Source organism: Myotis daubentonii, chromosome X (genome assembly GCF_963259705.1).
Source record: "Myotis daubentonii chromosome X, mMyoDau2.1, whole genome shotgun sequence".
Lineage (NCBI taxonomy): Eukaryota > Metazoa > Chordata > Mammalia > Chiroptera > Vespertilionidae > Myotis > Myotis daubentonii.
The window spans coordinates 92,569,339-92,596,519 of record NC_081861.1 but is presented as its reverse complement, the minus strand read 5'-3'; the positions used below and the strand labels follow the sequence as shown (position 1 = coordinate 92,596,519).

Here is a 27,181-nt window from a genome sequence, read left to right as displayed (position 1 = left end):
AGTGCCAGATAGTTAAGCAACACTGTCACCTGAAATTACTTGGAAAGTAGAAAATGTATGCCAGTTAAATAAATGATTGAGCTAAGGTAACTTTCCAGCAAAAATGTTGAAAATACTGCCTGATTCCTACTTGATGCTTGTAGTAGAAGTAAAAGAAGAGAAGTAAGTTAAAAATAAGGACTGTTAATAAAAGACAAGTCTGAATGTGCCAGTTTTGAAGATTCTTTAATCCTCCAAATGGCAAATAATGCTAAAATTAAGAAATGGCTTTGGAGCAAAGATCACATCCACTGTACTTCAGGAAAGCATGGTGTAAAGATACAGCAGAAGGTATGACTGTAAAATATTTTGTTAAGACTTCAGAGAGATCCAATATAATGTCTTAGTGAGCTGTTCAGTAAAGCAATAAGACTTCGAAGAAATTTAAGGGCACCCTCCCTCAAGAGCTTCAGCAGAAGCCCGATGTTAGGAAAGACTTCGCTCAAAGATATATTGGGGTATTTGGTGCAATACAGTAAACAATAAGATTCACAAAACCCTCACAAAATCTTAAGAAGTATTTTCAGAAACTTTCAGCTTAGGCTGAGAGAACAGAGACAGTACAAAATGAAAAGACTGTACTGGCAGGAATAAATCTGAGAAAATGTATGCAGTTGAAAACAGATTATCTTTCATGGGAAAGGAAACGATGACCTGGAAGGTGGAACCAAGAGCCGGGGTGGAGCACAAGACCAAGAGCCATGGAGAATTATTCTCAGGTAGAAGTAGGGCTGAGTTTTAATTAAAGAACATAGTTTTCCAAGTAAATTTCAAAACTGTTTATGAAGCAGTGACTCTGTTGTGTCTCCCACTTTCAGTTTCTTTTTTTTGTGTGTGTGTGTGTGTGTGTGGAGTAAATATAGGTAGATGTTATCCTGAGCTTTCTCACCATTTTATGTTGGATTTGAGGAGCAGATAATTTGTATTTTTAGTTCACAGGTCATCAAGTTGAGAGGAACTGTACTTAAGAAACTACAATTGGGGAGCCTCAAGTATACCTCAATCTGATATAAATGATGATATTCTGGACTTAAAGCTGATTCTGTAATTAGATAAGACTGTTAGGATTCTTGGGAAAGGTGAGTATAGTTTGCATGTAGGAGGAATATCAGTAATTTTTGGACAGAAGAACTGTGGTAGTTATGAAATATGACCACAAATTCTTTGTTACTTCTCCATTCAAAGGCAGAGCCTAATTTCCCTCCCCTGAAAGTTGAGATGCTTATAATATCTTGCTTCAAATGAATGGGATAAAGATATTCATTAGTGGGAGGATCCAAGATGTTGGCAGAGTAGATGGATGTTACATTCACCTCCTCCCAGGATCAAACGAATTAGAACTAAAACATAGAACAATCAACCTGAATAACCAACTGAAGACCAGCTGAACAGAAGTCTTATAACCAAGGATTTACAGAAAAAGCCACATTGAGACTGGTAGGAAGGGCAGAGACACAAAAAAGACTGGTCTTGCTCCCATGGGTGGCAGATGAGATTCCAGAGGGATATGTCAGCTGCAAATGTTATCCCTGAGGAGCTGGGGTCTCAACCCCATGCTGGGCTCCCCAGCCCAGAGCATCAGAGCCTGGAAGAGGCACCCATATATCATTTGGCTGTGAAAATCAGCAAGGATTCTGTCTGCTAAGGATACAGGAGTCTGCTAGAGATACAGGATACCTCTTAAAAGGCTAAAGCACAAAAACTAATTTGCATCCACTCACCCTGGGCTCTGGCAGAGTGAGGGCAAAGCAGAATAGAGTCCTGTGAGGACAGACTGGGGTTTGTGGCTCTGGGGAGAGAGCTGAAGAGACAGACGCCAGAACCCCTGCACTAAGTCTCTCTCCCATACCACAGATGTTATCATTCTTGGGTGGCAGCACTCCCCTCCTTATGGCATCAGCCCCACCTTCTGGACACCCTGTCACCCCACCCTATGGAGCCTGTGCTCTGCTGTAGAGTCAGTTGTCTGGGCAGGGGTATAGAGATCTAGGCAGACTCAGGAGGTGTCAATGACTGAGTGGTGTGGCTTTGGGATGGGGGCCATTCTCTCCACCTTCCTGTGAACCTGACTGGTGTCTCCCCTTCATGGGAGATCTACTAGCCTTGTTCCCTGTGCTATCTACTAGAGACCCACCTCAGGAGTCATTAGAAGGTCCGGTATGGGCCTGCTTCAGCCACTCCACTCTCCTGGTATCCCTTGGCATCTGACTGTGCACTCAGTCCAGCACCATGGGGAAGCGGGACAACCAGATGGCCTATATGAATCCAATAGCAATGGCCAGATCAAAAGGTCCAGTCCAGTCTTCAGGGCCAACAATCTAAGATTATCTGAATCGACCAAGACCTACCTGGGAAGAAGTGAAAGAACAATTAGAAAAGAAAAAGAAAGGCTTCAAGGCATTGGCTGAATTTGAAGAAAAAAGTGAATGAGGACTAGAAGAAAGAACTAGAAAAACACAGGGAAAAATTATAAAGTGGAAGTGAGAGCTTGTAAAAAAAAAAAAAGACAGAGAAAGAAAAAAGAAAAGAAGAAATCTGGTAGGTGTTTGTCTTTTTCTTCATCAAGTTCTGATTCTTCCAGCAGTTCTTCAGATTTTGAAGATGATAATAGGAAACAAGGAAAAAGAGGAACTGTTCACGCACTGAAAGCTCCATGTCAGAGCCTGAATCAGACAGTAAAGATAGTTTAAAAAAGAAAAAGAAGTCAAAGGATGCAAGTGAGAAAAAAGAGGACATTAAAGGATTCAGCAAAAAGACAAAGATGTATCCTGAAGATATTTATCATCTGAGTCTTTATCAGAGTCAGATTATATTGAGGAGGTACAAGCAAAAAAGAATAAAAGCAGTGAAGACAGAGAAAAAGCAACAGAAAAGACAAAAAAGAAAAGGAAGCATAGAAGACGCAGTAAGAAAAAGAAAAAGAAGGCTGCTAGTTCAAGTCCTGATTCACTGTGAAAGGAAAAATCAGGATTCCCTTTTAAAGAAAGTGCAATGTCTGAGGAGATCTCAACTGTGAAATTAATGGCATATTTACTAAAATGCATGACCTTTGTTGTTTCTAGACTTATTCCTGGATTGTGCAGTAGCCACTCAGATGCCGCTGTGTGAAAGGGCTGTAGCAGATGCCTGCTCCTTGAACATCTGCCTTTTTTCTCTTCCATTGTTTAATAACTCTGGGAGATAATAAATACACTACAGTTGTACTAGTAGTTGATATTTGGGAATAAAGTTAATATTTATGACTAGAAGTATCTAATGATAAATTAATTGAGTCTGGATACATCATTAAGATACTAACAGAAATGATCAGATAACTTTAGTTAATGTTTTTGAAGTAGGGATTACATTGATATTTCAAAATTCTTACTCTGTAGATAAGTGTATTTTAAGTTTTCCTCTTATATACTTTTATTTACTTGGGGAAGGAGCTTTTAAGGGTGGGGGTGGTTTGCTATTTCTTTAGCTAGCAGAATAACATGCCTTTTATCCTCACACATCCTATTATTACAGACATAGTAACCATGCTTCATGAGGAGGTCAGAGCTGGGTATGTCATATGCTGCTTTGAGTAAACCAGAGCAACAGCCTTTTGCATCATGAGAAAGCCCCAGAAGCTCTAGGGTTTACCTCCACTTCAATAATACTGAATGATTTTTAACATTAGAATATGTTGTCATATTTGAATTAATTTTGACTACACATTGGCTTTAGGAAGGAGTCATTTCCAATAATCACTGGTACTTTTTGAATTTAATAGCTAAAGATTCTAAACTGTATGTTTTATACTGTTAAGTTTTAACCAGTCAGGAAATTTTTATTTAACCAGTGATAGCTATTTTTTTTGTATGAATTTTGTTTAGTGTTATGCCCAGATTTTAAGATCCCCAAAAGTCCACCAGGGAGCCAGCCGAGTCCGATGCAAAAGCAAAGAGTCTTTATTCAAGCTAGCTCGGCTCCCCGACCACACACACTGACGCAACAGCAAGCCAAGTGGCAGAGAGAGAGCTAGCCCTGTGGGAAGAGGGGTTTTATAGGGGGTTGGAGTAAGGGGAGGAGAAAGGACTGTGGGCCCTGTCGATTGGCCAGGCGCAAGTCGGTGTCTTGGTACACAGGATGTGGTCATATCTATGGTGCGCACTTCATTTGATTGTCATTGGTTAGTTTAAAGAAGTCCTGGGTGTGGCTAGCAGAGGCTTGGGCTTCAGGAAAGAAGCCTTGCTGAGCACATGGCTGCCCAAAAATGGAGGATCCAAGGTAAGATGGAGGGCATAGCCCTTACCCTGGGGCAAGATGGAGGGCGTAGTCCTCGCACTTTCATTCCCCCCTTTGTCTTGGAACTTCCGGCTCAATCATGAGACGGACTGCATTTCTATTCCACCATTACTAGAGGCCCGTACTGGGCACTCAGAACTATCAACTGAACTATCCCTATATGCTTAACAAATGGTCCAGTGGAAGGGAAAGAAACCATTATAGCTTTAACAACTTCTATTGGAATAGGATTTTTCTTCTTAAAATTCCTCCATTGCTATCAAAAAGCCAAATCAAGATTAATTTATCTACTGTATTCAATTTGGCCTGATGTTTGCATAAACACAACAAGAATGGTAACTGACTACCTTTGCTGGAATCTCATGGTTGAACCTTAATGTGCCCCGTAGGGCCAGGAAGCCAAGCCATCCAGCTGCCATCAAGCCTGCCTGCAGTATCTGCTGAGTTAGGTGAATTCCTCACCTGTAGCAACTCCACCTGAGCCCACACTCCAGGCTTTAAGGCCCATCTCAGTAGCCCTCCTACTTGTTGTGGCCCAGAGTGTGTGGGGGTTCTGCAGGGACGCAGAGGCATCTTTATTGCTCCCCTTCTACTCTTACCAACCGCCAGTGATGGTAGGGCATGGGCCTGACGCTCCAGCACCAGCCATCTTCAGGGCTCCCAAGCAGGATACCAGGCTTTCTTCGTGGCATTTTTACTGGCTTTAAGTCTTTAGAGCTCAGACAGGGCTCTTTAAAACATGATACTCCAGTCAAAGTTTTCCATTAATAAGACCACTATTAGGAACCAGTCTTATTGAATATTTGCAAAGAAATGTATTGCCATGACTTATTTAGCATTGCCAAATTTCGGAGGAATTACATAAGGAGAAAAACATACTGATCTGCTCTAAGATTTTCTGATTTTTCTTGCCAATTCCTTTTCATGGAGTTATAACAAAACAGTACTGTTGGCATTAAACCTTCTTTCTATGCATAACCATGCCTCAGACCTTCTATTCCAAACAGGCCTTTCCCAGCTTTCTACAGTTGAGGTTTGTACTACCCCTGACATGGGCATGGTTACGAAGGCATGCAAGACAGTATATAGGCTGCCAACCGTCAACTGTCTCTCAACAGAGACCAAAACCTGATGGGCACCCTTCCCTGCCCAGTTGGGCACCTGCCCTCTTGGCAGCTAGACACCCTTTACTTTTGGGGTTCACCCCACACAGTCCCCTTCCAGGATAGCCAACATACATTAAAACTTCAAGAGAATTAAAGGTCAATATAACATATCAATACAATGAAACATAATATCGGCATCATGGCCGCTTCAGGCAGCCAAATCTTACTAAAGTCTACTCTTGACCTACCTATAAATTGTCCTTGTCTCTTTGGAGCCATGTCCATGAAGATGCAGGCATTATTGTGGGGGCCCTCGGTAGCAGGAGTGATCGCTAGCAATGTTACCAGCATCAGGCAGGTCAAGCATGCCATAGCTTGAGCTTGAGCCGGTTGCATTGATCTCGAAGGTATCGACGCTCCATCTGGTGACGAAGTCTTCCAGGATCACGGACCCAGGTCGTGACGCCGTCTACCTTGAGAGTGGTGGGGGTCGTCAGCACCACAGTGTAGGGACCCTTCCAACGTGGCTCGAGGGTCTCCCGGTGGTGCCTTCTGACGTAGACCCAATCTCCTGGTCTGTGCTGATGAGGAGTGGGGGTTGGGCTGGTCTCATAGATGGCGCGGAGGCGCGGCCAAATGTCCTCGTGCGCCCTCTGGAGTTCTTGATTTTCAATTTCAGCAAGAAAGTCAGTGGCCTGCCAAACATGATTTCATAGGGAGTAAAGCCCAGGGTGTAAGGGGAGTTCCTTACCCGGTAAAGGGCATACAGTAGGAGAACCACCCAGTCCCCGCCAGTCTCCATGGTTCCTTTCTATCTGCCCTGATCTGGGGCCTATAAGAATTTCCAATTTGCCCCAATAGCCCTGGTCGTTACTTGTGAATAAAGGCTGGTCCGTTGTCGGACCCTATCATAGCCTCCGGTTCTCCCAACCCAACGAGGTTTCGGCCAGTCTCTGAGTCAGATTCCTCCTCTCTTGGAGAACTTCAAAGTCCTGATGGCTTCTAGGTCCAGAGAGAGTGCCCTTTTGTGAACCCTGTTTGTTAGTTACAGGGCTCTGCTTTCTTGCCTTTCTACCAGTTCCCTTTGTGGCAGAGCAGCAACCAGGCTTCTTTCAAGGGAGTGTGCTAGAAAGGGATATCAGCCCCTCCTTTGCTAGCAGCAACAGGTATCAAACCCTTTCAATACATTTAACCAGCTCTATTCCCAGCGATTTTTACAGATTTTAGGGCCCGTTGCCTTCCTTTAACCAGCAAGCCAAATGACACTGGCCTGTATTATTTTCTTTTTTTTTTAAATATTGATTTTTTAAATATTGATTTTTATTGATTTTTTACAGAGAGGAAGGGAGAGAGATAGAGAGTTAGAAACATCAATGAGAGAGGAACATCGATCAGCTGCCTCCTGCACATTTCCCACTGGGGATGTGCCTGCAACCCAGGTACATGCCCTCAACTGGAATCGAACCCGGGACCCTTCAGTCCACAGGCCGACGCTCTATCCACTGAGCCAAACCGGTTTCGGCTGGCCTGTATTATTTAATTCAGCACAGGCAGGGGGAAGGGCCCATGAAATCTCTGCCCTGAGGAACTGTGAGCCCCAACCTTAAATGTCCCAATCAGACTAGAAAAGCCACAAATACCTTTTAAATGTACCCCAGAATTCCAAATTCCCAACCCAGCACAGAATATCACATAGCAAATCAAAGTTCCCAGCAAACAAACAGACAAGAGATGTTTACTAGTTAGGCGGGCTGATTCCACCTCTGAAAGAAAGCAAGCGCCCTTGGGGAAAGATCCCAGCGGCCGCTCAGGGCATTTTGCTATTGGTCAGAGCACTCAGCCTCAAAGAAATCAAGCGTGTGGTGTTTTTTTTTTCTTCCGCAGATTTCCACATTTACATGAACAAATAGCCTCAAATTAGCAATACATTAATATTTTTAAATTTTACTAGCTAAACAATTTTAAACAACAAAGATATATATATTTAAGCAATAAAGACAGATAACATTTCCCATTAAAAACTTTGAATCACAACAAGTCCCTGAACAGAAGCAGTCAAAAAAAATCACAAAGATATTGACCACACCCCAAGGTTCAGAATGAGGAACCTAGTTTTCAAAAAAAGCAATTTACAGAAGCAGAGACAGCATGCAATCTAAATTACAGTTTTGGGTAAACACATTATCTAGAGTCCTTGGGTAACCTAGGTTAAACTTAGGCATGTTATCTAAACCACAGTTTCTACCTGAAATAATTGTACTTTAGAAATTGGATTACTGCTATTAGTCTCTTTTAAAGACTTTGACATATTAAATAAATCCATGAGGCAAGCACACTTCCTGCCCCATAAAACTCCGTCTTAAAGCTTTACCCCTGAAATTCCATCCTGCCTCAGTGAGACATTGCTAAATCAGAGGGAGGGGCCTTTGCTGTTTCAAGATGGCGGCCCCCAGGGGAGCGGCAAGTCATGTGGCTGTAATTGTAGACAAACAGAAATCTTATTAGCTGTTTATACCTTTTATAATTATCTTAAAGAATATCAATTAAATTTAAACTGGTCCTTGCATCAAAAATCTTCAGTTGAGGTCACAAAATCAATCCTCCCTTCTCAATCAGACCAATAAGCAAAGGCATTTAGTTACCACAATTATACAATTTTTCCCAATTCAATCTGAACCTTAAACTTTTAGCTGGCAAGTCAAATATTCAGCATTTCTCAATACTCAACCAACAGATTTAATTTTGTCCTCTAGATTTTTCATGAGGCAAATTAGAGTAAACTTTACTTTTTACTTTCAAGCGGCTCTGGAAAACCACATTTGAGCCTTGCAAAACAGGTTCTGGCCTACCTGGTCTTTTCAGATGTAAATTGACCACATTCTTTCTTTTAAGATTTTGCTACAGGTGGGAAGTGACTAGGCCCTTCCTCTATTAGAAATTGCCTTGGGAAGCCAGCCTTAATACCCTTCGTTAGCATTTAAAAACTGTTCTTTATTATGGAAATGCAAATCCTTCTGCTAGAATCTAGCTAGCATCATTTTTTTTTCTTTTGGGTAAATAATCAGTCTTGGGCTCCATCCTACACATTTGCAAAGAGACTCTAGCTCAAAACTCTATCCAAAATCGGACTATGCGCGCCTTCATTTTAAGCCAGCTTTTCTCTTTACACATACACAGATATCCCAGACGCATTTACTTGGGGAGGGGGTGACCTGTTTTCACAGATACTCACTCAGATGCCTGCCCGACCGAAGTCATGGAGCCACACAAAGGAGGGGAGAGGGCAGGCCCCCTCCCTTCACACTCGCACACTTTCACCAGACATTCATTCAGAGTTTAAACAATCCATTCAATTCTTAACAACTTTCCAACTCCTGAGGGAGCTCTAAAGCCTCCCCCAATCTCCTTGAAATGATCAATCACAATACCCAAAGGATCAGTCTGAGTCCATCCCATAACGTCTGTCCAGTAAGTCCACAGAAAAAACATACAAACACAGAAAACTAAAAGGGCCCGAAAATACAGCCTTCCAACTCCATGGAAGCAACTAGACGATGGCCTTATGCCAAACTGGCGGGAGCGACCCGCCTCATCTCAAATCCGTGAGAGGAATACACATCCCTCGTGAGGGGTATACGCATCCCTCCTGGGGAGTGGAACATCTTCCAACTCTCCCCGCCCGTGGTCCTTCAGCAGTGCATCCACCTAGACCCCTTCGGGCACTACAGAATTTCAGAAGTGAGCTCACACAGGACAGAACATATAACACACAGAACAGAATACACAACACACAGACACCTACCGTGGCCAGTCAGACTCTCTGGATCGGGGGTCCCTCGAGGGTCTTGGGGATCCCGGCGAGCCCCCAAATGTTATGCCCAGATTTCAAGATGCCCAAAAGCCCACCAGGGAGCCAGCTGAGTCCGATGCAAAAGCAAAGAGTCTTTATTCGAGCTAGCTCAGCTCCCGACCACACTCACCGACACAACATCAAGCCAAGTGGCAGAGAGAGAGAGCTAGCCCTGTGGGAAGAGGGGTTTTATAGGGGGTTGGAGTAAGGGGAGGAGAAAGGATTGTGGGCCCTGCTGATTGGCCAGGCGCAAGTTGGTGTCTTGGTACACAGGATGTGGTCATATCTATGGTGCACACTTCTCTTGATTGTCATTGGTTAGTTTAAAGAAGTCCTGGGTGTGGCTAGCAGAGGCTTGGGCTTTGGGGAAGAAGCCTTGCCGAGCACATGGCTGCCCCAAAATGGAGGATCCAAGGTAAGATGGAGGGCATAGCCCTTATCCTGGGGCAAGATGGAGGGCGTAGTCCTCGCCCTTTCATTTAGGGTGTAATGTTTAGCTTTTATTAACTTTTTATTCTTGCTATCTTAAATTCATTACTGCATTTAATGGTGTTCTTGCCAAAATATTTAGCATGTGAAAAGCAGACGTTTGGTTTGTTTTGGTTGGTTTTGTTTGTAACTGCTTCATATTGAAGCTGAGACTTACCATATACAAGTTGAGTGGCAGGCCTGGTATGCTGTGTCTTGTTACATAAAGCTCTTGCCAGAATCTTAGTAAATACAATGTTTAAAACTTTGTCTTTGTATATTCATAAAAATATGAGAAGTTAAACTTAAGTGAGAATTAAATTATTGCTCTTTCTGTGTCATTTTACTAAGATTTTGTGCTTCGTATCTCCTGCTGAATTGTTTATTAAAGGGTGTCCCAAAATTCATGCAAGAAGTACTTTTGATAGACAACACAGGTTTGTAATTAAAAATTGTAAATTTTTTATTGATTCATAACGTATACAGTATAAGGTTCTGTATGGAATTGCAAACTGGATTATTATGTCGTGATAGTGAGCACCATTAACTGTTATTGCCTGAGCAGCCACATCGAAGCAGTTCGTGAGAGTGTTGCTGAGAGTCCAGGGACATCAATTCGGCACCATGGTCAAGAATTGGACATTTCGAGAAGCTCTCTACAGCGTATTCTCATGAAAGATTTGCATCTTCATGCTTACAAAGTTCAATCGACTCAAGAACTGAAGCCTACTGACCATGCACAGCTAATAGAGTTCATTGAATGGATTATGGAATAACAACAAGTAGATGCTGATTTTTTGAACAAAATCATGTTCAGCGATGAGCCTCATTTTCATCTTGATGGCTTGGTTAATCGACAAAATTGTCACATTTGGGGTTCAGAAATCCACGAGTGATTGTTGAGAAAGAAATGCATCCACAACGTGTCACTGTTTGGTGCGGATTTTGGGCTTGAGACATCATCGGACCATTCTGCTTTGAAAATGCGGCTGCTCAGTCAATAACAGTTAATTGTGCTCGCTATTGCAACAAGATATTCCAGTTTGCTATTCCATACATAACCCTATACTGTATACTTTATAAATCAACAAAAAATTTATAATTTTAATTATAAACCTGTGTTTTCTATCAAAATTACTTCTTGCGTGAATTTTGGGACACCCTGATCTGAAATGATAAGTCATTTTCACTTTACACTTTTATATAATGGGGAATATGAAATATAATTTGATGTATAATTTCATCAGTTGTTGTTGATCTATTCGTGTTTTCTGATTCTTCCTGATTTAGCTTTTGGAGATTGTATTGCTCTAGGATTTTCCATTTCATTCACATTGTCCAGCTTGTGGGCATATAGTTGTTCATAGTATTTTCTTACAATCATTTGTATTTCTGTGTTGTCAGTGGTTACTTCTCTGCTTTTATTTCTGATTTTATTTATTTGGGTCCTCTCTCGTGTTTCTTGATGAGTCTGGATAGTGGTTCATAAATCGTGTTTATCTTTTCAAAGAATCAGCTCTTGGCTTTATATATATATATTAAGAGGCCTGGTGCATGAAATTCGTGCATGGGTGTGGGGGGGGGGGGTCCCACAGCCCGACCTGCACCCTCTCCAATCTGGGACATCCCCCTCGCAATCTGGGACTGCTGGCTCCTAATCGCTCACCTGACTGCTTGCCTGATCACCCCTAACCACTCTGCCTGCCTGACTGATGCCCCTAACTGCTCCCCTGCCTGCCTGATCACCACTAACCACCTCTTCCTGCTGGCCTGGTCACCCCTAATTGCCCTCCCCTGCGGACCTCCCCTAACTGCCTCTGCCTCAGCCCCCACCACCGTGGCTTTGTCTGGAGGGACATCTGGTCTAATTAGCATATTACCCTTTTATTAGTATAGATGGTTACTGAGGAGTGCATTCTGGGGAACATGGGGAAGTGGCCCTATGACTCAGAGACCAGGGACTCAACAGGAAGCTGGGAGGTCCAGTCTCACTCAGCAGAGGACGGGCCTTGGATCATGGGCAAGGCCTGGACTGTGCTTAGGTCTGAGGACCCTCCCTCCTCCAAGCACCACTTGCTCAGTGGCTTTCTGCACACACCCTGACACAGGTTCAAACCCACAACCTTTCAATGTACAGGATGAAGCTCCAACCAACAGAGCCACCTGGCCAGTACAGTTATTCTTGGCTCTTATTTTCTTTTCTTTTACTTTTTTCTTTTATTTTTTACTCTTTTTATTAAATCTTTATTGTTGAATGGTTTACATAGGTCCCCTTTCCCCTGATTAACCTTTTCCAGCCTACTACCTCCCCAGGCCCTCACCACCCCATTGTCTGTGTTCAGGGGTGATGCATATATGCACATAAGGCCATTGGTTGATCTCTTCCCACCCACCCTCCCCCACCTTCCCTCTGAGGTTCCACAGTCTGTTCATGCATCTGTGTCTATTTTTGCTCATCAGTGTATTTGGCTCAGTAGGTGTTAAAAGTGCTCTGCTTGTGATCACTTGGGTTTTCTAAAGATGCAGTCATATCACGTACAAATCTTTTTTCTTTTTCCAAATGTACTTGTGGACACATTGGGAATATAGATACCAGAAATAGAAGTCTGTGAATAAGTTGTGAATAGGATGCTTTTTCTTTTGTGATGTTGTGTACATGATCCTATGCTCCTGCTGTGTTGAGAACACCAAGTACTGTGGCTGCAGGGAGGCTCTCATTGGCAACTAATCCATATAGAGCCATAGCCTCCCTCTCCATCAGCCGCAGCTCCCAGGACAGACGCATGCACCCCTCAACAGAGGTGGGGGCATGTGGCCATCTCCTGCAGGCTTGCCCCCTGTCATCACCTGGTGGGTCCCACCTTCCACATATCACCCTCTTGTTCCTACTTCCAGGCCTTTCCATGCACTTCCTCTCACCCAGCCCCCTCCCTCCTCCTGTCATGTCCAGAGCCCCAGTTGCTGTCCCTGCGAGGTGTGTGACACTCCCTACTGGACCATTTCATCTTATTTTTCCATGGCGTCCAGTGTTTCTTCTGCCTCATTAACTTGGTTTGAATCTGATCTGAAATGGCTCCATCTTCTATTCCTTTTGTTTCCTTTCCACCCCTAAGTTAATGTCGTGGCCTGAGTATGTGGCTATGCGATGTCTCTGTGATTGAGCTGGGAAACCATTCACATTTCTCTTTCCTTTTCTTTCATCTCAGGATAACTGTGCTCTGCAGTTTGTGTGGGACCAAGGGCCCTGGAAATACAATGCTGAGCCCTCTGAACTCATTTTATTCTTTATTGTATTATTTGATTCCTGGGGTTGAATTAAACATGAAAACAGAAGAAAATATACCCTTAGATATACAATCTGAGTTATTAGCTGGAGATTTCCATAGGGGTTGACACTGAGGCATGAGACACATGTGTTTATTGGTCAGTTTCCTCAACTGTGGAACGAAGGTTGAACCTGCCCCTCGGATCCTTTGAAGGTTGGATATGAAGAATCCAGAAGGTTTAACTGGCAGCTGGGAGAGTAAGATCAGAAGTCAACAGACACTTGTTTCCTTTACCTGGACAGAATTAGAAAAAACACAACTCCTTTTGTCATAACACCAGGAAGGGCTATGCCTGTGAAAGGAGGTGCAGGGAACCGGGGCTGCCCCTTGCTCCTGTCCCACCCTCCCTCCCTCCATCCCTGCACTGGCCCAGCCGCCTGGCTCGGCCCCTCCCCCATCACAGAACCACTCAACTCAGGCTCTGGCCCCGCCCATCCCACAGGGAAGAGAGCATGCTCAGTTTCTTGCAGACAGAGAAGCAGCTGTGGAGTAAGGAGGTGGAGGTTTTCCCCCCACTCCCCCCACCCCCAGGGTGTTTGTGCTTTAAAGCTGATGCTCTCTGTCCACCTCCAAGCAGTGAAGACTGAGGGTCACTGCAGGCGCTGAAGTCTTTGTTGAAGTCTCTGCTCTGGAGCCTCTCATAGCGGTGAGTCTGCATCCTGGGAAGCTGTGCAGTGGAGGCACCACGTTCCTTTCAGAAGAAACTGAGGACCGATTGGAGCCTGCCAGCTGGGAGAAGGACCAGGATGTTTGCCTTGTGCCCGCTCACCAGTCCCCAGTCCCGCTCCGCTGTGCCACCCAACCCAGTTCCCCTTGGTTACCTGTTGGCCATCCAGCAATGGCATCCTGGGGGTGGGTGGGTGGTGGGGAGGGACCTAGAGGTGCTCCATGCACTTCCTGGTGTTCGGTCATCCGTTCAGTCATTTTGGAAGTTATGGATCCTAGCCTTTTATAATGTAGATATATGTATATGGCTCTATGCTATTTATTTCTGCTCTAATCTTTATTATTTCCTTCCTTCTAGTTACATGGTCTTTTCTTGTTGCTCTCTTTCTAATTCTTTAAGTCGTAGGGTTAAATAGTTTATTATTAATTTTTCTTGTTTTTTTGAAGTGGGCTATGAACTTCCCTCTCAGGACTGCTTTTGCTCTGTCCCAGAGATTTGGGATTATTGGTGTCCATTTTCATTTGTTTCCAGGAAGTTTTTTTTATTTCTTTCTTGGTCTCATTGGTAAGCCATTCATTGTTTAATAACTTGCTATTTAGCCTCCATGTGTTTGAATGTTTTGGGGTGTTTTTACCGTAGGTTATTTCTACTTGCATTCCACTGTGATCTGAGATGCTTGATATGATTTCAATCTTCTTGAACTTGTAGAGAATTGTTTTGTATCCTAACATGTAGTCTATATTTTGTGAATTACACATGTGCACTTGAGAAGAATGTATATTCTGCAGCTTTGAGGTGAAATGTTCTATAAATATCAATTAAATCTATCTGGTCCAGTGTGTCCTTTAGAGTCACTGTTTCCTTGTTAAATTTTTGTCTGGATGATCTATCCAGTAAAATCAGTGGTGTGTTAAAGTCCCCTACTATGACTATATTGCTATAAATCTCTCCCTTAAAGTCCTCTAGAAGTTTTTTTCAATATATATAGGTGCTCCTATATTGTGTGCATATATGTTTACCAGGGTTATATCCTCTTGTTGGATCAATCCCTTTAGTATTATGTAGTGACCTTTGTTGTCTTTTGTGATGGCCTCCTTCATTTTGAAGTCTATTTTGACAGATATGAGTATTGCTATCCCAGCTTTTTTTGTTTGTTTTCCATTTGCATGGAAAAATTCTTTTCCATCTCTTCACTCTCATCCTGTGTGACTCTTTTGTTTTGAGGTGGGTCTCTTGTAGACCGCATATAGTTGGGTCATGTTTTTGTATTCATTCAGCTACCCAATGTCTTTTGATTGGAGCATTTATCCATTTACATTTAAGGTTATTATTGATAGGTACTTATTTATCGCTACTTTAATTCTATATGCCTAGTTTTCTCTCTCTATTTCTTCCTCTCATTACAGCAGTCCCTTTAGCATTTCTTTTAATGCTTGCTTCATGGTGATGAACTCCCTTAGCCTTTTTTTTTTTTTTTTTTTTTTGGTCTGGAAAGCTCTTTATTTCACCATCTATTTTGAATGATAGCCTTGCTGGTTATAATAATCTTGGTTTCAGAGCCTTGCTTTCCGTTACCTTGAGTACTTCATGGCATTCCCTTCTGTCCTGTAGAGTTTCTTATGAGAAATCAGATGACAGCCTTATGGGAGCTCTTTTGTAGGTGACAGCTTGCTTTTCTCTTGCTGCCCTTAAGATTTTCTCTTCATCTTTAATTTTAAAAAATTTTTAAATTTTATTTATTTTAGAGAAAGAGGAAGGGAGAGAGGGAGAGACATCATTTGTTATTCCACTTATTTATGCATTCACTCCTGATATATTGGGACAGTGCTCTAACACATTGAGCTACCTGGTCAGGGCTATGACATTGTCTTTTAAATCTTTATTGTTGAGATTATTGTAGGTGTCCCTCCCCCCCACCCCCAGATTCCCCCTACACACAGTTCCCACCTCAGGCCTTCACCACACTATTGTCTGTGCCATAGGTAATGTATATCTATATATATAAAAGCCTAATATGCAAACTGTCCCCATAGGAGTTTGCTCGCACACTATGATGTGCGCTGTCCACCAGGGGGTGGCACAGAACAAAGGAAGGCCCCAGCTGGCAGTCTGAAGGCCCCAATTGGCCCTGATCACTGGCCAGGCCTAGGGGCCCTACCCATGAATGAATTTCTTGCACAGGGCCTCTAATATGCATATAAGATCTTTGTTTAATCTCTTCCCACCACCACCCCCCTTCCCTCTGAGAATCATCAGTCTGTTCAATTTCCATGCCTCTGATTCTATTTTATTCACCAGTTTATTCTGTTCATTAAATTTCTTATTCATTTATTTTGATTTTTAAATTCAGTTGTTGATAGGTATGTATTAGTTGCCATTTTGTTGTTCATATTTTTTATCTTTTTCTTTTTCTTCTTCTTTTTCTTCTTAAAGAATACCCTTCAACATTTCATATAATACTGGTTTGGTGATGATGAACTCCTTTAGCTTTTTCTTGTCTATGAAGCTCTTTATCTGACCTTCATTCAATTATAAATGATAGCTTTGCTAAGTAGAGTAATCTTGGTTGTAGGTTCTTGCTATTCATCATTTTGAATATTTCTTGCCACTCCTTTCTGACCTGCTGGGAGTTGAGACCTTCTGTTGAGAAATCAGCTGAGAGTTGCATGGGCATTCCCTCGTAACTAACAACTGCTTTTCTCTTGCTGCTTTTAAGATTTTCTCTTTGTCTTTAGCCCTTGGCATTTTAATTATGATGTGTCTTGGTGTGGTCCTCTTTAGGTTCCTCTCGTTTGGGACTCTATACTTTCCGGACTTGTAAGTCTATGTTTTTCACCAGGTAGGAGAAGTTTGCTGTCATTATTTCTTCAAATAGGTTTTCAATATTTTGCTCACTCTCTTCTTATGCCACCCTCATAATGTGAATGTTAGTGTGCTTGACGTTGTCCCAGAGGTTCCCTACACTGTCTTTATATTTTGGATTCTTTTTACTTTTTGCTCTTCTGTTTGGGTGTTTGTTTGTTTTTGTTTCCTCATATTTTAAATAGTTGATTTGATTCTCAGAATCCTTTACTGTACTGTTGAATCCCTGTATATTATTCTTTATTTCAGTCATTGCATGCTTAATTTCTGACTGGTCTTTTTCCATTTTTTGGAGGCTTCTAGAAGATTCTTGAGTAACCTTATAACTATGGTTTTGAACTCTATATCAAGTAGTTTGCTTTCTTCAATTTATTCCTTTGTGACATGTTTCTTGTTTCTGCATTTTGGCTGCTTCCCTGTGTTTGTTTTTATGTATTGGGTAGAGCTGCTATGTCTCCTTGAGTTGATAGAGTGGCCCTGTGTAGTAGGTATTCTATAGGGCCCAGTAGCTCAGTCTCCCTAGTCACTTGAGCTAGGAGCTCTAGGTGCACCCCTTTGTGTACTGTGAGCACAGTCTTGTTGTAGTTGATACTTGGTTGCTGTTGGTGTCACTGGGAGGAATAGACCTCTAGGCCAACTGGCTGTGAGGACCATCTGTGACTAAAGTGGGAGAGCTGTTGTGCAGGAGACACCTATATGGAGCACGATTTGCTTCACTGGGGCTTTGTTGCTTACTGAGTCTGCCCCTTAAGTGTGTCACTTATGGATGTATAGAGTTGTAACCTGGTAAGGTCTGACACTGACCACTGGGTACACTGGCTCTTGGGTCTCCAGGGAGGTGCAAAGTCAGCCACTGCCTGGGGCCACCCAGCACTCCTGCTACAGAGAGATATGCAGATTCCTCCTCTTTTATTGGGCTTGGAAGTGCTCAAATGAGGCCCAGCTATGAAGCAAGGCAAGCTGGTGGTGCTGCCAGGTCTTGGGCCTTTTATTGGTAGGTTTGGGCTGCCTGATCCAGTTAAAGCTTGTTGGAGAGATTTTACCCTGGGTAAGAATAGGCCATTCATATGCAAAAGCTGCTGCACACAGCTTGGGTGGTGTTGAAAATTGGATGAGGTGGGGTCTTAAGAAATCACCTGGGCAGAGCAAACAGAAATGGCTACCAGTCAGCCCTGCACCATGGAGTTCCCAACATAGGGACAATGATCCCTGCAAGCACCTCTTTCTGGGAGAAAGCCGCCCCTGAGTTCCTGCCCTGATGCCAGACATTCAGTCCTCCTCTTACATGTCTGTGTCCCCCAGAGCCTTGTCCTGGTGCTGGAGCTCAGAGCAAGTGGGACCTTGTAAGTTCAGTTTGTGGTGCCCAGCTTTTAAGAGGAAAAGCTAGGTCTCCAGCAGCCTCTGTGTCACTGAGCCCCAATCCACACTGATTTTTATAGCTTGTAGTTCTTACTGCCTGTAGGGACTTCTCTTCCCAACTCTGGGACCCCGGGATGGGGGTCTGGTGTGGGGATGGGGCCCTTTGTTCCTCTGGGCATTCTATGCAGAGACAATCTCCCTCCCAATTAAAAAAGCGGCACACGTGGGTGTCGGACCAGCCTGTTTTGCACCTTCGCATCTCCTACCAGTCTCAGTGTGCTTTCTTATTTACTTCTCTATGTATAGAACTTCCATTCAGCCAGCTTTCCAGCAGTTCGGAATGATGGTTGTTCTACATTTAGTTGTAATTTTGATGTGGTTGTGGAAGGCAGCGAATACAGGCATTTACCCATGCCACTATCTTCTGTCCTAAGGCTAATTTTTGGCATTTTTATTATGTTTCCGAGTGTGGGCTGTTTGGCTTCTTCTTGTATGGCACTCTCTGTGCCTCCTGAACATGTGTGACTTTTTTCCTAGGCTAGGGAAGTTTTCTGCCATTATTTCTTCAAACAAGTCCTCTATTACTTTCTCCCTTTCTGCCTCTTTTGGCACACCTACTATGTGAATATTGTTACATTTCATGTTGTCCCACAGCTCCCTTAAGCTGTCCTCCTGTTATTTAATTATTATTTTTTCTTTCTGGTTCTCTAATTGAGTGATTTTTTTCTACCCTTTCTTCTAATTCACGGATCCAATCCTCATCTTCCCCTAATCTACTGTGTATTTCTTCCAATGTGTTCTTTTTTTTTTTTTATTGCAGTACTCACTTTATTGAGGTGGTCTGGAACTGAACCTAGAATATCTCCAAGGTGTGCCTGTAGTATCAAACCCATTGTTAGTAATTACCAACATGTAAAATGTGTGCTTTCTTTTAGTTTAGACACACACACACACACACACACACACACTAGGATTTCTTGTATGTTCAGTTATGTTCTTGGTTTCCTGCCCCTGCTTTCCCAGTAAGATCTTAGGTTTCGCCTTATGGGTTTTTTTTTAATTAATTAATTTATTTATTTTTATTGCTTAAAGTATTACAAAGGGTATTATATATGTATCCATTTTATCCCCCCGCCCTAGACAGTCCCCTAGCCTCCCCTATCACCCAGTGTCTTATGTCCATTGGTTATGCTTATATGCATGCATACAAGTCCTTTAGTTGATCTCTTACCCCCCTACCTCCTGCCCCCCAACCCTCCCCGGCCTTCCCGCTGCAGTTTGACAATCTGTTTGAGGCAGCTCTGCCTCTGTATCTATTATTGTTCAAAAGTTTATAATGGTCTCTATTGTCCATGAATGAGTGAGATCATGTGGTATTTTTCCTTTATTGACTGGCTTATTTCACTTAGCATAATGCTCTCCAGTTCCATCCATGACGTTGCAAATGGTACGAGTTCCTTCCTTTTTACAGCAGCATAGTATTCCATCGTGTAGATGTACCACAGTTTTCTAATCCATTCATCTACTGATGGGCACTTAGGCTGTTTCCAGATCTTAGCTATGGTGAATTGTGCTGCTATGAACATAGGGGTGCATATATCCTTTCTGATTGGTGTTTCCGGTTTCTTGGGATATATTCCTAGAAGTGGGATCACAGGGTCAAATGGGAGTTCCATTTTCAGTTTTTTAAGGAAACTCCATACTGTCTTCCATAGTGGCTGCACCAGTCTGCATTCCCACCAGCAGTGCACAAGTGTTCCTTTTTCTCCACATCCTCTCCAGCACTTGTCGTTTGTTGATTTGTTGATGATAGCCAGTCTGACAGGTGTGAAATGGTACCTCATTGCTGTTTTGATTTGCATCTCTCGGATGATTAGTGACTTTGAGCATGTTTTCATATGTCTCTTGGCTTTCTGAATGTCCTCTTTTGAAAGGTGTCTATTTAGGTCCTTTGCCCATTTTTTGATTGGATTGTTTATCTTCCTTTTGTTAAGTTGTATGAGTTCCTTATAAATTTTGGAGATTAGGCCCTTATCAGATATGTCATTGGCAAATATGTTATCCCACACAGTGGGTTTTCTCGTTGTTTTGTTGATGGTTTCTTTTGCTGTGCAGAAGCTTTTTATTTTGATGTAGTCCCATTTGTTCATTTTTTCTTTAGTTTCAAGTGCCCTAGGAGCTGTATCAGTGAAGAAATTGCTTCGGCATATGTCTGAGATTTTGTTGCCTTTGGATTCTTCTAGAATTTTTATGGTTTCCTGTCGTACATTTAAGTCCTTTATCCATTTTGAGTTTATTTTTGTGTATGGTGTAAGTTGGTGGTCTAGTTTCATTTTCTTACATATATCTGTCCAATTTTCCCAACACCATTTATTGAAGAGACTATCTTGGCTCCATTGTATGTTCTTGCCTCCTTTGTCAAATATTTTTTATTTTATTTTATTTTTTTTAATATATATATATATTTTTTTATTGCTTAAAGTATTACAAAGAGTATTACATATGTATCCATTTTATCCCCCCGCCCTAGACAGTCCCCTAGCCTCCCCTATCACCCAGTGTCTTATGTCCATTGGTTATGCTTATATGCATGCATACAAGTCCTTTAGTTGATCTCTTACCCCCCTACCTCCTGCCCCCAACCTTCCCCGGCCTTCCCGCTGCAGTTTGACAATCTGTTTGAGGCAGCTCTGCCTCTGTATCTATTATTGTTCAAAAGTTTATAATGGTCTCTATTGTCCATGAATGAGTGAGATCATGTGGTATTTTTCCTTTATTGACTGGCTTATTTCACTTAGCATAATGCTCTCCAGTTCCATCCATGACGTTGCAAATGGTACGAGTTCCTTCCTTTTTACAGCAGCATAGTATTCCATCGTGTAGATGTACCACAGTTTTCTAATCCATTCATCTACTGATGGGCACTTAGGCTGTTTCCAGATCTTAGCTATGGTGAATTGTGCTGCTATGAACATAGGGGTGCATATATCCTTTCTGATTGGTGTTTCCGGTTTCTTGGGATATATTCCTAGAAGTGGGATCACAGGGTCAAATGGGAGTTCCATTTTCAGTTTTTTAAGGAAACTCCATACTGTCTTCCATAGTGGCTGCACCAGTCTGCATTCCCACCAGCAGTGCACAAGTGTTCCTTTTTCTCCACATCCTCTCCAGCACTTGTCGTTTGTTGATTTGTTGATGATAGCCAGTCTGACATGTGTGAAATGGTACCTCATTGCTGTTTTGATTTGCATCTCTCAGATGATTAGTGACTTTGAGCATGTTTTCATATGTCTCTTGGCTTTCTGAATGTCCTCTTTTGAAAGGTGTCTATTTAGGTCCTTTGCCCATTTTTTGATTGGATTGTTTATCTTCCTTTTGTTAAGTTGTATGAGTTCCCTATAAATTTTGGAGATTAGGCCCTTATCAGATATGTCATTGGCAAATATGTTTTCCCACACAGTGGGTTTTCTCGTTGTTTTGTTGATGGTTTCTTTTGCTGTGCAGAAGCTTTTTATTTTGATGTAGTCCCATTTGTTCATTTTTTCTTTAGTTTCAAGTGCCCTAGGAGCTGTATCAGTGAAGAAATTGCTTCGGCATATGTCTGAGATTTTCTTGCCTTTGGATTCTTCTAGAATTTTTATGGTATCCTGGTGTACATTTAAGTCCTTTATCCATTTTGAGTTTATTTTTGTGTATGGTGTAAGTTGGTGGTCTCGTTTCATTTTCTTGCATATATCTGTCCAATTTTCCCAACACCATTTATTGAAGAGACTATCTTGGCTCCATTGTATGTTCTTGACTCCTTTGTCAAATATTAATTGAGCATATTGGTTCGGGCCGATTTCTGGGCTCTCTATTCTATTCCATTGATCTATATGCCTGTTCTTGTGCCAGTACCAGGCAGTTTTGAGAACAGTGGCTTTGTAATACAACTTGATATCTGGTATTGAGATCCCACCTACTTTGTTCTTTTTCAGGATTGCTGCAGCTATTCGGGGTCTTTTTTTATTCCAGATGAATTTTTGGAAAGTTCGTTCTAGATCTCTGAAGTATGCCGTTGGTATTTTAATGGGAAGTGCGTTGAATTTATAGATTGCTTTGGATAGTATGGACATTTTAATGATGTTGATTCTACCAATCCATGAACACGGTATGTTCTTCCATCTGTTTATGTCTTCCTCTATATCTTTTTTCAACGTCCTGTAGTTTTCTGAGTAGAGGTCTTTTACCTCTTTAGTTAAGTTTATTCCTAGGTAGCTTAATTTTTTTGGTGCAATGGTAAACGGTATTGTTTTTATAATCTCTCTTTCTGAAAGTTCACTATTGGTGTATAGAAATGCCTCAGATTTCTTGGGGTTAATTTTGTATCCTGCTACATTGCCAAATTCATGTATTAAGTCTAGTAGCTTTTTTGATGGAATCTCTAGGGTTTTGTATGTATAATATCATGTCGTCTGCAAATAAGGACAGTTTTACTTCCTCTTTTCCAATTTGGATGCCTTTTATTTCTTCTTCTTGCCGAATTGCAATGGCTAACACTTCCAGTACTATGTTGAACAGGAGTGGTGAGAGGGGGCATCCCTGTCTTGTTCCTGTTCTTAGGGAAAATGGTGTTAGTTTTTGTCCGTTGAGTATGATGTTGGCTGTGGGCCTGTCATATATGGCTTTTATTATGTTGAGGTATGATCCTTCTACTCCCACCTTGCTGAGAGTTTTTATCAAAAATGGGTGTTGAATTTTGTCAAATGCTTTTTCTGCATCAATTGATATGACCATGTGGTTTTTTTCTTTCAATTTGTTTATGTGATGTATCACGTTTATTGATTTGCGGATATTGTACCATCCTTGCATCCCTGGGATAAATCCTACTTGGTCATGGTGTATGATCTTTCTGATGTACTGCTGGATCTGATTTGCTAAGATTTTGTTGAGGATTTTGGCATCTATGTTCATGAGGGATATTGGCCTGTAATTCTCTTTCATTGTGTTGTCTTTACCTGGTTTTGGTATTAGGGTGATGCTGGCTTCATAGAATGAGCTTGGAAGTGTTCCTTCCTCTTGAATTTTTTGTAGTAGTCTGAGGAGGATAGGTTTTAGTTCTTCCTTGAATGTTTGGTAAAACTCCCCTGTGAAGCCGTCTGGTCCGGGGCTTTTGTTTGATGGAAGCTTTTTGATGACTGCTTCCATGTCTTCCATAGTTATTGGCCTGTTGAGATTTTTAGATTCTTCCTCATTGAGTTTTGGAATGTTGTATTTTTCTAGGAATTTGTCCATTTCCTCCATGTTGTCTAGTTTGTTGGAGTAGAGCTGTCCATAGTATTTTTTAACAATCATTTGTATTTCTGTGGGGTCTGTTGTTATTTCGCCTCTATCGTTTCTGATTTTATTTATTTGGGTCCTCTTTCTCTGCTTCTTGGTGAGTCTGGCTAGAGGTTTGTCAATCTTGTTTATCCTTTCAAAGAACCAGCTCTTGGTTTCATTGATTTTCTGTATTGTTTTTTTGGTCTCTATGTCATTTATTTCTGCTCTAATCTTTATTATCTCCTTCCTTCTGCTCACTCCGGGGTTTTCTTGTTGCTGTCTTTCTAATTCTTTGAGTTGTAGAGTTAGATGATTTACTACCATTTTTTTCTTGTTTTTTGAGATAGGCCTGTAGAGCTATAAACTTCCCTCTCAGGACTGCTTTCATTGTGTCCCATAGGTTTTGGATTGTTGTGTTTTCATTGTCATTAGTTTCCAGGATGTTTTTAATTTCTTCTTTGATCTCATTGGTAACCCAATCAATATTTAATAGCATGATATTCAGCTTCCAGGTGTTTGAGTATTTGGGTTTGTTTTTATTGTAGTTTATTTCTAATATTATGCCATCGTGGTCTGCGAAGACGCTTTTTATGATTTCAATCTTCTTGAATTTGGGGATACTTTGCTTGTGACCCACTATATGGTCTATTTTTGAATATGTCTTATGGGCATTTGAGTAGAATGTGTATTCCCTGGCTTTGGGGTGAAGTGTTCTGAAGATGTCTATTAAGTCCATCTGATCTAGTGAGTCATTTAGGATTGCTGTATCTTTGCTGATTGTTTGTTTAGAGGGCTTATCCAGTGCTGTCAGTGGTGTATTAAAGTCCACTATGATTGTATTGTTGTCGATCTCTCCTTTGATATCTTCCAGGAGTTTTTTTATGAATTTGGGTGCTCCTACATTGGGTGCATATATATTTACCAGGGTTATATCTTCTTGTTGTATTGATCCCTTTAGTATTATGAAGTGGCCTTCCTTATCTCTTGTTATGGCCTTCACTTTGAGGTCTATTTTGTCCGATATAAGTATTGCTACCCCAGCTTTCTTTTCCTTTCCATTTGCCTGAAAGATATTTTTCCATCCTTTCACTTTCAGTCTGTGTGAGTCCCTTCTAATGAGGTGGGTTTCTTGTAGACAGCAGATGTATGGGTCATGTTTTTTTATCCATTCAGCCACTTGATGTCTTTTGTTTGGAGCATTTAATCCGTTTAAGTTTAAAGTTATTATTGAAAGGTACTTGTTTGTAGCCATTTCTATTTTTGTGTGGCTGTTTTCTTTCTGAGCTTTTTATTACTTATTTTTATACCAGTCCCTTTAGCATTCCTTGCATTGCTGGCTTGGTGGTGACAAACTCCCTTAGCCGTTTTTTGTCTGTGAAGCTTCTTATTTCCCCTTCAAGTTTGAATGATAGCCTTGCTGGATAGAGTATTCTTGGATTCAGTCCTTTGCTTTGCATCACTTTGTAAATTTCAGTCCATTCTTTTCTGGCCTGATGTGTTTCTGTTAGGAAATCATTTGACAGTCTAATGGGAGATCCCTTGTATGTAACTTTCTGTCTCTCTCTTGCCGCCTGTAAGATTCTCTCTTTGTCCTGAACATTTGCCATGGTGATTATGATGTGTCTTGGTGTGGGTCTTTTCGGGTTCACCTTGTTTGGGACTCTCTGGGCTTGTGTGACTTTTTTCTTCCCCACCTCAGGAAAGTTTTCTTATATTATTTCTTCGAGTAGGTTTTCTAATCCTTGTTCATCCTTCTGTTGTTCTAGTACTCCTATTATTCGTATGTTGTTTCGTTTCATGTTGTCCCAAAGCTCCCTTAGGCTCTCCTCCTGTCTTTTAATTTTTTTCTCCAATTGCAGTACATTTTGGGTGTGTTTTGCTTCCTTGTCTTCTAATTCACTAATTCGGTCCTCCGCTTCTCCTAGTCTACTGTTGATTCTTTCAATGGAGTTTTTCATTGCAGCTATATCACTCTTCATTTCTTCTTGGGTCTTACTTAAGTTGTTGATTTTTTCATCTGTTTCTTCTAGCTTCTTCCATATGTTATCGATTTTTTCATCTGTTTCTTCTAGCTTCTTCCATATGTTATCGATTTTTTCATTTGTTTCTTCTTGCTTCTTGCAGAGGTTGTCGATTTTTTCCTCCATCCGGTTTATGCACTCTAGGATCCTTATTCTGAATTCTTTATCTGTCATGTTGCATGCCTCTGTATTACTTAGCTGCTTTTCTGGAGAGTCCTCCTTCTCTTTCCTTTGGGGGTTTCTTTGTCTACCCATGTTTGATCTCACTGACATATCTAGACGTTGAGTCGTTCAGTGGTTGCTCCCTTGGTGGCAGTGACTCCTTGGTCTGTGGTTGCTCTTCGGGCGGTTGTGGTAGCAGCTGCTCTTCAGTTGGCAGCAACTCCTCTGGTGGGTGCTGTTCACAGCTGTGGTGGCTCTTCTGGCTGGTGGGGCGAGGTTTCACGTACATCTGCTGTTCCTCAGCAGAGGATGTGGTGCTCAGGAGGTTGCTGTTGCTTGGATCTGCTGCGTTGATTTAAAGGCACAAAATACAACACAACAAGGCACCACGTACCAGGCACTATACACAAATATATTCACGATATTAATAACCCCAAATAAAGGTGACCACCCTAATTAAGAGTATTAGGGGATAAGGAAGAAGGAAGAAAAAAAGATAAAAGAGAAAAAAGAAAAGAAAAGTAGGGACCAAAAAAAGGAGTGCAAAAATGAAATTGGGAAAAAGGAGGGGGGAAAATAAAAGCGAGAAAAGAAAAGAAAAAAAAAAGAGCGAAAAGAGAGAATGAAGTGGAAGAGGGGAAGAGACTTTTTATATGAGGAGAATACTCCTATAGAACAGCCATTAATCCCAACAAATTCCAGCAACAGCTCCCTGGATATGAATGCAAACTAGAAACAACCAATAATATAACGATGAAAATAGAATGGAGAACACTAATCCCAAAATAAAATAAAGAGAAAATAAAATGGCACTTTAAAAAATGGTAAAATGGTAGCAGTAATAATACTGGTTAAAAATAAGAAGGTAGTAATTAAAAGGGTAAAATCAGGTGATGGAAAAAGAAGAAAAGAAAAAAAAAAGAACAGAAAAAAAAATTGGTTTCTTATTTAAAAAGTGAAAAAAGAAAAAAAAATTGCAGTTGTGAAGGTCCTTCGGTTCTTCTATTCTTCAGTGTGGCTCGCCTTAGACCTTCCAGGTATTCAGGAGAGTGTTGAGTTTCCCTGCGATATACTGTTCCTCTGTGTTGTAAACCACAGTCCTTATTTTAAAGCAGGCCAAATTTATTTCCCAGACTGCCTTATTTTGTGTTTAGCAAAGAGTCAGTTTGTGGGTCAGCCTCTGGGTGGCAGTGTTCTGGGGTTGGCCTCTGAGGCTATAGGGCCTCTCTGTCCAGTGGAAGTTCACTGCCCAGAGCTGACTGCGTAATAGTTAGTTACCAGCGCTATGTTGTTGCTGGGATTGAAAATCCCTCTATAGGCCAGACCCTGTTAACTCCCAGGGACTGATCAGGTTATCTTAATCCTTGATCTCGTACAGGGTGGAATCTGGGTGTGGCTGTGCTCCTTGCCTGGGGGCTGGGGGGAGGAGTCTCACTCTCCGGAGAGGATGTCTGCCCCAGTCCTGGGCTCAGGGGTGTCTCAGTACTCAATTCACTGCCACCTCTCCCGGCTCCCCTTCTTTCCCCAGTCTCTCCCCAGATTCCACTCCTCCGCACACTCTCCCTCTCTTCAGCACAGGTGAGTGTCTGTATCTGAAATGTCCCATGAACAGGATTCAGTGAAAACAAACAAACAAACGCCGGCTGCGGAAACGGGGAAGGCTTGGTTTCTGTAAGCTTCTTCTCTTACCGGGACTGCATGGTCAGGTCAGCTCTTCAGGCTGCCCCCTTTAGGCTCAGTCCTCCGTG

General features: G+C 41.9%; 1 pseudogene; it reads left to right on the top strand.

Moving 5' to 3' along the window:
• Positions 1-2,222: 2,222 nt before the first annotated feature.
• Positions 2,223-3,196, top strand: LOC132224445 (protein FAM133B-like; annotated as a pseudogene).
• The last annotated feature ends 23,985 nt before the right edge of the window (positions 3,197-27,181 follow it).